The sequence below is a fragment of the Castor canadensis genome, chromosome 12 (genome assembly GCF_047511655.1).
Source record: "Castor canadensis chromosome 12, mCasCan1.hap1v2, whole genome shotgun sequence".
NCBI classification, from domain to species: Eukaryota; Metazoa; Chordata; class Mammalia; order Rodentia; family Castoridae; genus Castor; species Castor canadensis.
This window is the reverse complement of record NC_133397.1, coordinates 48,585,770-48,598,543: the sequence shown is the minus strand read 5'-3', so window position 1 is coordinate 48,598,543 and position 12,774 is coordinate 48,585,770. Positions and strand designations below refer to the sequence as shown.

General features: G+C 37.0%; 1 long non-coding RNA gene across 1 annotated transcript in view; it reads left to right on the top strand.

Annotated features, from left to right (window-relative positions):
- Positions 1 to 7,730: 7,730 nt before the first annotated feature.
- LOC141414814 (uncharacterized) overlaps positions 7,731 to 12,774 on the top strand; it is an 81,002-nt gene continuing 75,958 nt past the window's right edge. Inside the window, exons 1-2 of the long non-coding RNA XR_012439693.1 lie at positions 7,731 to 8,080; positions 9,676 to 9,929. This is a non-coding gene — a long non-coding RNA (uncharacterized lncRNA). The remainder of the gene's footprint in view (positions 8,081 to 9,675; positions 9,930 to 12,774) is intronic.

Below are 12,774 nucleotides of genomic sequence, written 5' to 3'. Positions count from 1 at the left end.
TCACTACCTGAATTGGGGCAGATAGAGGTCCACAAAGCTCATCTCCTGAGCCAGTGAGCAACATCCAAAGTGAAATAATGCTGCAAAATTGAAAAACAATCAGCAAACCACCATAACATGCTGACAGCAAGGAGTTGGCTGACAGAGCTCTGACCTTGCCCCAAAGAAAGGGGGTGAGGCAAAGAAACAAGCCCCCAGTAAGCCAGCACAGCAAAACCCCAACTCTAAAGCAGGATGGCTTCTGGGCTACAGAGCTGTTCTCCAGAACCTGAAGACAGTATATAAACTCAAACTCCCACACCTCATTGAGGGAGGAGCTGACAAAGCAGCTGACTCTGAAAGACAGGGAAAAAAAAAAAAAAACTGGCGAGACTCCCCAGCCACCTGGCAAGACTAAAACAGAGCCTCTGCTTAAATACCAACACCAGGACTGAATACTGAAGGAGTAACACCAGAACTACAAGACTGAAAGTCTGTTGTTCCTGAACCTGGAATGTTTTTATGTGTTTGTTTGTCTTGCTTCCTATTTGTTTGTCTGTGTGTGTTTGTCCATTTCCCCCTGTTGATTTCTTTAGATTTCTTTTGGTGTTTTGTTTTGTTTTATTATGTTTTGTTAGTTTTACTATTGTGAGTTACCTAATACTAAATTACAAACAAATCAGGGGCAGAAATAGCCTACATACACTAACCTAAAACCCAACATACCCACAAAACAAAATTAAACCAAAGGAAAGAAAACAGGTGACTGAAACCACCAATAGCCTATCAAGAACATAGTTATAGTACCAAGTGGAGCGACGGGAAGACAAAAAAGGGATGGAAACCATTCTCCCCCCAAAATAATTTAATACAGGATTCAGAGGGAAATGAAAAAAATGGATACCCAGTTCCAGACTCCAACAAAACAAAGATAAAGTATGCCGGGAACCCAACAAAGCGCACAAGAATAACCTCAAAGAAGAAATCCTGCAAGTAGTCACTGAGAATTTCATGGAGATGTTACTAGTCATGGTCAACCAAGAGGCACTCAAGAAATTCCAAGACACCAAAAATAAAGAATATAAGAAGACACAGAAACAAATAAATGAACTCATAGGAGCCCTAAATAAACACCAAAGTGAAACAGAGAAAACTACAAATAGAGAGATAAATGAATTAAAGACAAAAGTTGACAATATTAAAGAGGAAGTGACCCAGGATATGGAAATCATCAGAAAAAAGAATGAAACAGAAACACAAAACACAATGAAAGACCACTCCAGCAGACTAAAACAAGCAGAAGACAGAATCTCAGAACTGGAAGATGAAATGGAAATTAAAGGAAAAACTGAAGAGCTATTATGCAAACAACTCAAGACCTGTGAAAGGAATATGCAACAACTCACTGACTAATCGAAAGACCAAACCTGAGAATCATGGGCACTGAAGAAGGAGAAGAGGTGCAAGCAAAAGGAATTCGTAATATATTCAATAAAATAATAACAGAAAATTTCCCAAATCTTGAGAAAGCTATGCCCATTCAGGTACAAGAAGCCTCCAGGACACCAAACAGACTTGACCAAAATAGAACTACCCCATGACATATTAGCATTAAATCAACAAGCACAGAGAATAGAGAAAGAATATTGAAGGCTGTAAGAGGAAAAAAAAAAAAACAAATAACGTACAAAGGTAAGCACATCAAAATCACAACAGATTTCTCAGCAGAAACCTTAAAAGCAAGAAGGGCATGGAGTGAGGTCTTCCGGGCACTGAATGAAAATAACTTTAACCCCAGGATACTCTACCCAGCAAAACTATCATTCAAAATAGATGGAGCAATAAAACTCTTCCATGATAAGCAGAAACTAAAACAATATATGACCACCAAGCCATCACTACAAAAGATTTTCAAGGAATTCTGCACACAGAAAGTGAAAGGAAACAAAACCATGAAAGGACAGGCAACACCAAACCTCAGGGGAAAAAAAGACAAGGAATCAGAGAGTAACATTGATTCCGCTGCACACAATCAAACCCTTAAACAACAAAAACAACTAAATGACAGGAATCACCACATACCTACAAATACTAACCCTGAATGTTAACGGATTTAATCCCCCATCAAAAAATACAGTTTGGCAAACAGTATTAAAAAGGAAAATCCAACAATCTATTGTTTACAAGAGACCCATCTCATTGACAGAAACAAGCACTGGCTTAGGGTAAAAGGCTAGAAGAAGATTTACCAAGCCAATGGATCCAAAAAACAAGCAGGAGCAGCAATACTTATCTTGGACAAAGTAGACTTCAAACATACATTGATCAAATGAGATAAAGAAGGACACTCCATACTAATAAAAGGGGAAATACACCAAAAGGAAATAACAATTAACAACCTATATGCACCTAATGTCAATGCACCCAATTTCATCAAACATACTCTGAAGGACCTAAAAACATATATAAACTCCAACACAGTGGTAGTGGGAGACCTTAATACCCCCCCATCACCTATAGACAGGTCATCCAAACAAAAAATCAATAAAGAAATCCTAGAACTAAATCACACCATAGATCAGATGGACCTAGCTGATGTCTACGAATATTTCATCCAACTTCTGCACAAAATATGTTCTTCTCAGCAGCTCATGGAACCTTCTCCAAAATTGATCATATCTTAGGGCACAAAGCAAGCTTCAGCAAATATAAGAAAATAGAAATAATCCCATGCATTCCATCTGATCACAATGCATTAAAGCTAGAACTCAACAACAAAAACAACAGTAGAAAATATGCAAACAATTGGAAGCTGAACAACACATTGCTCAGTGATTAATGGGTTATTTATGAAACAAAAGAGAAAATTAAAAGGTTCTTGGAAGTTTATGAAAATGAAAACACAACCTACTGTAACCTATGGGACACAGCCAAGGCAGTCCTAAGAGGAAAGTCTATAGCCATGAGTGCATATATTAAAAGGACAGAAAGATCTCAAATCAGTGACTTAATGTTACATCTCAAACTCTTAGGAAAACAATAACAAGCAAATCAAAAACAAGCAGAAAGAGAGAAATAATAAAAATAAGGGCTGATATTAATGAAATAGAAACAAAAGAAAAATCATAAAAAGAATCAACTAAATAAAAAGCTGGTTCTTTGAAAAAATACACAAGATTGACAGATCCCTGGCAAACCTGACTAAAATGAAAAGAGAAAAAACCCCAGTCAGTAAAATCAGAAATGCAAAAGGGGAGATAACAACAAACACCACAGAGATCCAGGAAATCATCAGACACTACTTTGAGAAACCATATTCTAATAAATTTGAAAATCTTGAAGAAATGGACAAGTTTCTAGATACTTATGATCATCCAAAATTTAACCAAAAGGATGTTAATCACCTGAATAGATCTATAACACAAAAAGAAATTGAAGCAGCAATCAAGAGTCTCCCAAAAAAGAAAAGTCCAGGACCTGATGGATTCACTGCTGAATTCTATCAGACCTTTAAAGAAGAACGAATACCAACCCTCCTTAAACTGTTCCATGAAATAGAAAGGGAAGGAACACTGCCTAACTCATTTTATGAAGCCAGTATTACACTCATCCCAAAACCAGATAAGGACACATCCAAAAAGGAGAACTATAGGCCAATCTCCTTAATGACTATCAATTCAAAAATCCTCAATAAAATAATAGCACATCAGAAAGATCATTCACCACAACCAAGTCGGCTTCAGCCCAGGGATGCAGGGGTGGTTCAACATACACAAATCTATAAATATAATACAGCACATTAAAAGAAGCAAAGACAAAAACCACTTGTCCATCTGAATAAATGCAGAAAAAGCCTTCAATAAGATTCAACACCACTTCATAATAAAAGCTCAAAGAAAACTAGTAATAGAAGGAATGTACCTCAACATTGTAAAGGCTATATATGACAAACCTATAGCCAACATCATATTTAATGGAGAAAAGCTGAAACCATTTCCCCTAAAATCAGGAATGAGACAAAGGTGCCCACTATCCCCACTCCTATTCAACGTAGTACTGGAATTCCTAGCCAGAGCAATTAGGCAAGAAGAAGAAATAAAAGGAATACATATAGGTAGAGAAACTGTAAAAATATCCCTATTTTCAGACAACATGATCCTATATCTTAAAGACCCAAAAATTCTACTGAAAAACTACTAGACACCATAAACAGGTACAGCAAGGTAGCAGGATACAAAATCAACTTACAAAAATCATTAGCTTTTCTATACACCAATAACGAACAAATTGAGAAAGAATATATGGAAACAATTCCATTTACAATAGCCTCAAAAAAAAATCAAATACCTAGGAGTAAACTTAACAAAGGATGTGAATGATCTCTACAAGGAGAACTACAAACCCCTGAAGAAAAAGATCAAGGAAGACTACAGAAGGTGGAAAGATCGCCTGTGCCCATGGATTGGTAGAATCAACATAGTAAAAATGGCTATACTACCAAAAACAGTCTACATGTTTAATGCAATTCCCATCAAAATCCCAATGACATTCATCACAGAGATTAAAAATCTACCTTAGAGTTTATTTGAAAACACAAGAGACCGTGAATAGCCAAGGCAATACTTAGCAAGAAGAACAGTGCTGGAGGTATCACCATACATGACTTCAAACTATATTACAAAGCAATAGCAATAAAAACAGCATGGTACTGGCACAAAAACAGACATGAAGACCAGTGGAACAGAATACAGGACCCAGATATGAATCCACACTGTTATGCCCACCTTATTTCTGACAAAGGTGCCAAAACATATAATGGAGAAAAGACAGCCTCTTCAACAAATGTTTTTGGGAAAAGTGGTTATCCGTCTGAATAAAACTGAAACAAGGTCCATGTTTATCACCCTGTACTAGTATCAACTCAAAATGGATCAAGGACCTTAATATTGGACCTGAAACTCTGAAGTTATTATAGGAAGGAGCAGGAAACACTCTGGAACTAATAGGTATATGCAAGGACTTCCTCAATAAAACCCCAGCAGCCCAGCAACTTAGAGAAAGGATGGACAAATGGGACTTCATAAATTAAAAAGCTTCTGCACAACAAAAGAAATGGTCTCTAAACTCAAGAGACCACCCACAGAGTAAGAGAAAATATTTGCCAGCTATACATCAGACAAGGAACTGATAACCAGAATACACAGGGAACTTAAGAAACTAAACTCTCCTAAAATCAATGAACCAATTAAAAAATGGGCAACTGAACTAAACAGAACTTTCTCAAAAAGAAGAAATTCAAATGGCAAAAAAGTACATGAAAAAATGCTCACCATCTCTAGCCATAAAGGAAATGCAAATCAAAACCACACTAAGATTCCACCTCACCCCTGTTAGAATAGCCATCATCAAAAACACCACCAACAACATGTATTGGTGAAGATGTGGGGAAAAAGGAACCCTAATCCACTGCTGGTGGGAGTGCAAACTGGCACAACCACTCTGGAAAAAAATTTGGAGACTTCTTAAAAATCTAAACATAGACCTGCCATATGATCCAGCAATCCCTCTCTTGGGGATATACCCAAAGGAATGCAACACAGGTTACTCCAGAGGCACCTGCACACCCATGTTTATTGCAGCGCTATTCACAATAGCCAAGTTATGGAAACAACCAAGATGGAATGGATCAAGAAAATGTGGTACTTGTACACAATGGAATTTTACTCAGCCATGAAGAAGAATGAAATCTTATCATTTGCAGGTAAATAAAAGGAACTGGAGAGTATCATCTTCAGCAAGGTCAGTCAGGCTCAGAAGACCAAAAATCGTATGTTCTCCCTCATATGCGGACTTCACATCTAGGGCAAATGCAGCAATGTGGTTGGACTTGGATCACATGACAAGGGGAGAGCACATACAGGAGATACAGGAATAGGTAGAAAACCCAAAACATGAAAGCGTTTGATGTCCCCACTGCAGAGGAGCTAATACAGAAACCTTAAAGGTACAGAGGCACCTGCACACCCATGCTTATTGCAGTGCTACTCATAATAGCCAAGTTATGGAAACAGCCAAGATGCCCCACTACTGATGAATGGATTAAGAAAATGTGGTACTTATACACAATGGAGTTTTACTCAGCCATGTAGAAAAATGAAATCTTATTCTCAAGTAAATGGATGGAACTGGAGAACACCATTCTGAGCCAGGCTCAGAAGACAAAAAATTGTATGTTCTCCCTCATATGCAGACTTTAGATCTAAGACAAATGCAGCAATATTGTTGGTCTTGGGTCACACACTAAGGGAAGAGCACATACTGGAGTTATGAGGATAGGTAGGAACCCAGTACTTCAAAGAGTTTGATGACCCCACTGCAGAGGAGTTATATAGAAACCTTAAAGTGACAGAGGTCAATATGGAAAGGTGATGGTGAACTAATGAAAAGGTCAGGTAGAGATGAATCAATTCGGGTTGTAACACACTTGTGCATGAAAGCAATGCTAGGAATCTCTCTGTATAGCTATCCTTAACTAGCAAAAATGCTTTGTCTTTCTTATTATTGCTTATGTCTTCTCTTCAACAAAATTGGAGAAAAGGGCAGAACAGGTTCTGCCTGGAAGCAAGGGGGGGTGGGGGAGAGAGAGGTTGTGGGGGCAGGGGAGTAGAAATGGCCCAAACAATGTATACACATATGAATAAATGAATAAAAAATTTAAAAAGAAGTTATTTTGATATTTTAGGAATGAAGTCCCTTGGATAGAGCCCAAGAGCCATTAGCAATTTAAAACAAATTGTTCTTTGTGACAAATAATATATTAAGACTCCAGTGTGTTTTACGCTCTGAAGAGGACTCTATCACTAATATTCAAATGTGGGAAATCTAAACTAAGGCATGTTCACTTTCTTGCTACTTCTTGTCTCTGAGTATGAAGAGACAATATTTTGACAGTGTTCTACACTTATACTTCACATGAACAAGGCACAATTGCACATTTTGTCACCACACAAAATAAACTAGGTAAACATCTCCTTTTTTCAGTCCTACAGGCCATGAGGCATTATTTTATTCCCATTTTTTGAGCTAATTGTGCTTTAACCAAACTTTCTTTTTGTGCTGGGGTTAGTGGTGATCAATTGTCCTACACAATTACAGAGCATCTCTTTCTCTGTGCCTCCTACTTCCTGAACCCAGAGCTCTTCACAACTGGAAACAATTCTTTTTTATTATTATTATTGAGTCAGGACCTATTGGAAACATGCAAATAGAAGTAGAAAGCCTCCCAAACAGACTCTTTATGAGCATGCTGATTCACACAGTACAAATCCGCCTGAATATTTTTTTACCTAGACAAAACTCCAGTGAGGATTTTTTTTGTTTCATTTGGTTCAGTTTTTTTCTTTTCCTGTCTCACAAAAACCAAGTGTTTTCCAGCAATGAGGCAACGGAAAAAATCAATACTTGCCATGTACCATGTAACCAATAGAATAAGGGGAATGATTTATGTATGGATGGATGCAGCCTGAATCAGCTGGGGCCTCAACAGAGAGCAAGAAAAAGAGAGGAGAAGAGACAGAAAGAGAAGGAGAGAGAAAGAAAGAAAGAGCAGAGGAGGTAAGGGGAAGCTCAACTGAGGATGATTATTTTTAGAGTGGCCAGATTTCTTTTTCTTTTCTGTTCTGTTCTTTTTTTTTTTCTACAGCAATAATTCCTCTTTCCAGCTCTGCAGGACAGAGAGAAGCCGGCAATTTGTGGAATATTTGATGGCTCAGCTTTCCTCTCCTTTCCTCAGAGTCATGATGCCATGTTCATATTAAGGTGCACTGAGAAGGGGAGAATGATACATGGCCTGCGGCCCTTCAGCCTCCACTCATCAACACTACAAGAGGCTAGAGATGGGTTGACAAGCACTAGTTGACAGAATCAAATTATCAACAGGATTTAAACACACACACACTCACACACTCACACACTCACAGAACTGCTTCCTAAGAAGACCAGCGGGAAGGGCTTGCAGATGAAAACTACTCTGTACCTCAAGAGTTTCTGCTGGAAATATAGTTTGGTTAACTGGAAACCCAGGGCGCTGCAGCATTTAAAGGTATTTAATCCTGAAGGTAACTTTTAGGGTAGCTGATATGCTTGTTCAAAGCTTAGATCTGAACTGTAGTTGTGGGTTTGTGGTGGGAAGGTTCAAACAGAAAGCTCCAAATACAGCTCCTTTACAACCCGATCCATGGTTCTACTGTATATTGAATTCTGGCAGTTGTGCCTTTAAACTGGGCTAATTATTTGTTTTAGGATATCAAAGAGAATATATTTTAAACAATAAAATAGTTTATAAAATTCCTACTCCCTGCTTCAAACTCAGTGAACCATGTAAGACTTTGTAAGAGGCAAATTTGACAGGTTTTTGTTTTGTTTTGTTTTTTGGAATATCTTTGGTTTTTTAGATATATTTAAATAAATCTAAATTTATTTTTGTGGGTGACCTCTACACATTATGTTTGAAAATATAGGAAGATTGATAGCATTATATTCTCATCAGTCTGTTGAAGAAGACTGAATTGTGTCCTTTGATGAGGAACGCTGATGTCATATCATTTTTATTATGTTTTTACATCCTTTAACTCAGACACATTGTTAATGTCAAAGTTAGGTAACCCCGTAAAATATCCCACATTCTATATATGATTCATGACACCACACATAATAAATGGGAAGATATTTGAAATACCAGGTATGTCCAACTAATGCGCTGTCATTAATGTTTGCTTAAATTGGGGCTGTAGCATTAACACATATAAACTGTTAAAATAGCTCCAATTCAACATTATTATTAATTCTCTTGATAAAATGTCATGTAATTTTAAGAACATGTATATTTGCCTTATACAAATTTCTGTAGACAGAAACACCATACTGTCTTTTAAATACATGTGTTAACTCTATAAAAATTATCTTAAACTCTCTTAACAAAATTCCATGTTGTTTTTTAAATATGTATGTTCAAAGTATACTTGACAGTATTTATTTAGCATTTTTCACATGTATTTTTATTATCTAACGTGTATCATTTACCCCATAATAACCATTCTGTTTCTGATATGTTATATTCAGCTCATTTATACTGCTGAGTTGTGCATTTATTTAGTTCAGGCTTGCACACATAAGATAAAGGATTAGAAATAAAGCGTAGACACTTAGAAAAAATAAAGAACTAATCTTAGTCTTTGCCTTTTAAATAACTTCATATTTTAATATCATTTTATAGAGCTGCTAAGTTGAATTTTAATATCACTTTATAGTCGAGAGCTAAGTTGAAACTTTTTTTAGTTATAAATCAGTAATACTTTCAGGTCTTCATTTAAATATCTAGTCACTGAGAGATTTGATCCTGTTACTTATACAATTATTTTGAGATTTCTATACAACTAAATAAATACATCTGGTTTCTTTCCTCTAAACAAAATTAAAGACAATAAAAACACAGTCCACAAGTCATCTACACATAGTAAAATAACTTTCACAATTGTAATGTAGAACTGATTCCGCAAACCAGCAGAAAATATGCATATTCATTTTGAAAGGGAGAGACCAAGTAGATATCTGTTGCTATGTAAGAAAAGATTAAAATTGTTTCGTATGCTTGATCTTGATGGTCATTCTCCCTTCCTCTGCTATTGCCCCACACAGAAAAACAACAGCACCATTACCGTCTTTACTTTTGGTTCCGCTGCCTCAGCCAAGCTGTCGGGGTGAGGGTTAATAACAAGAGAAAACCTGGAGATGGTCCAAAGTGAGTGGGGACCTTGGAGCTAAACACTGCAGGTGCCTCCGCCAGAAGGAACGTCCTTAGCACCCTACGAGCAAGTACGTGCTTACCAGAAAACTAAAGCCTCTGGAAATTAAGAAGCGTAATCACCAACGAGGTGCATCTGAACTACAAGGTAAGCACAACCAGGACCATGTTACAGGTTTATTTTTAGAGGTGTGTGGCTGCCACTTAAGAAAAACTGTTATCTATCGCAGGGAAAAAGATTAAAAGCCTGCCAAAGGCCACAGAGAGTGCTTAATGAGTCAAGGCAAGTCTATTAGTTTGTTTGAGATGGGTCATACAACCACAGGAACCTAGGGTGTTAGCAAACAGAATTCTGGCCCTCACGATAGGAGAAACACACAAAATGAGTAATAAACTAACTGTATGCAAGAGATGGGAAAATAAGAACTAGATTTTGTCATCATTTAACAGTCTCAGGACACATCCTTTTTTAAAAAAAGTTTATTTTTATTAAATATAACTTTTTAAGTTCTAATGAAAGCTAATAATCCTTTGCCCCAACATGAGATTAATTTCCTATAAACATCTAGAGTTAAGATTCACAAACAAAACTCATCCACATGTGACACTGTGACAAAAAACAAGTCTCACTGTGAGCAAGGTCTTCAGTAAACACCTGCTGTGGTTTATTCTCCTTTATCAGTGGTTAAAATTTCACTGATGAAATACCCACTAAAGAGAAAATCAATATCTGAGCTTAACTGCCTGCTTTGTTTTAATACCTCAAATTATTTTTAAAATAATAACTCACTAGGAAATACAACAAATGATGGTTTCATATTGCTATCCTAGCATCCACCAAGTAAAAGAGAAATTGACATCTATATCTTTTTATTTAATAATTAATAGTCACTTTATAAAAATGAAAGCACTGATTTAAAACATGTTTTATTTTTAATTTTAACTTCATCTTTGCACTACATATAAATGAAAACATTCTGATGTTATAAATAAAAATTATGATTAGTCCTGAATAAGAGGTATACTACTCATACCTAAGAGATAATTTTCAGGCTCTCCATAAAAGAATTGTTTCTTTTTCACTCCATTTCTTTTTTTCTCCAATTAGTTGATAGCAGTCAGAGGATCTTGATAGTCTAGTTTAATCTGAACATAATTGGATAGCAAATTTCTATTTCCTAATCTAAACTAGCTCACTTTAAAACCACATAGAACTTGGACCCTTATTTAACAGAAAGACTAAATAGGGGCATAAAACGTGACAATGAATTTCTGTTTATTGACATACTGTTAAAATATTACTATTACCTGTACTTTGCAGACCTTGCCAAGGCACAAAGGCACAGGCAACAGTCTACTGGAAATATTAAAAAGATGGGTGTTCAAACCCATACTGTAGCTAGTTTGCCTGATGCAATGAGGCTCTTAGTCCTTGTCCTGGCTGTGTACATTTGCATCTTTATAGATTATGAGGCGATATAGATCCTTTCTTCTCTCACAAAGCTGTCCAATTTCAGTCACAACCTAAAATGGTTTTACTGCATGGGCTGCCTCATTTACTTAAGCAGAATTTTTCACTCATAAGATCTAAATGAGAACACATCCTCACTTCCCACCCGCAGGGAATAATCCAAAAGATGGGAGGCTCCTAATAAAACAATTAATTGTGATAAATTTCTGATTTTCGCTCCTTCGTCCAGGGCTATTTCCATGGCAACATCCTCTCCTCCTATTGTTGGGTTTCTCTTCATTCACACAGCAGGTTAAGCCCAGGGCGTCCAGGGCAGGCTGATGGTCAGCCTTTATTTTCTCTGGCCCTTCAACAAAGGTTAGTTGAGGTCACCAAAAGCCAAAGGGTAATTACTTTTCCTCCTCAGGGTTAAAGGTACACAGATTGCTATTGGGACAACTATATGGATGACCTTCAGTTTTTAATGTTCAATCTTCTTTCCTTTCATCAAAAGGAGTAAGTGCCATATAACAATCATGATATAATCCTCACGCCTAAAATACAAGGTAGAAAGTCAAGTGTCTTTTTTTCAAGCTAATATACATTAGCTTAATATGCCCTTGGAACCAATTGGAAAAGTCAATGCACAAAAAGGTTTCCTGTCCCTTAAATAAAGAAAAAAAAATCATGATAGAAAACTGCAGCTGTGCACTGGTTTTTCCTGTTCAATTAATCTGATGTTCAGAATTTTCCAGGCTTCAGTCACTTCCTGAGGATATATTCTTTAAGACTGAATATAGAAGCCCTCTTAGCTCCATGAAGGGCTCTGCTTTTTCTCCTTTAAACACAAATCCTTGTCCCCACAAATGGACAAAGAATAAGTCAAATTAAATGAGGTTCTTCTATCTGCTTCTCTACTCTTAAAGAAAATCAGTCTCTAAAATAATCAAGAGGGTAAGAGCTTCCGCAACTCAAGTCTTAGGACATTTTGCCCCACTCACTTGAAGAGTCCTTTTCAGACTCTATATTTTAATATTTTAACCTGAAAATTTAAATAAATGACTGCTATGGTCTCCAAAAAAGGAGGCAGCTACCAGCTAGAAAGCATTTATCATTGTTCATCCAAAAAACAAAAAAACTTTGAGCTCCCTGTACTGGGGATGGCTTATCTCAAAAAAGATGTGCAAAGAGGGTCAGTGCCCCTGCTGGGGGAGGAGGCTAGGACCATCTGAAAAAGGCCACTTGACCCACAGCCTTAGCCAGAGGGAATCATCCCTCTGAGTTATTTTTGTCCAAGGTGTGGCCTCAAGAAGAGGAACATCCGAGGACTGAAAGCAAATCCTCAGCTCCTACCCAGAGAAAAATGGAGACATTGTTTCTGTCTGTTTTCTCAGGTTCACCTGTGTGTCGCCTAAGAACAATCAGACACTTGATTTCCTTTCGTATTCCATTACTGTAGACCTCATTCTCACTACCACCATCCACACACTTCTTATTAAGTCACCCTGTACTCAGGATCCTACAGGGAGCCCTGCAGATCTGC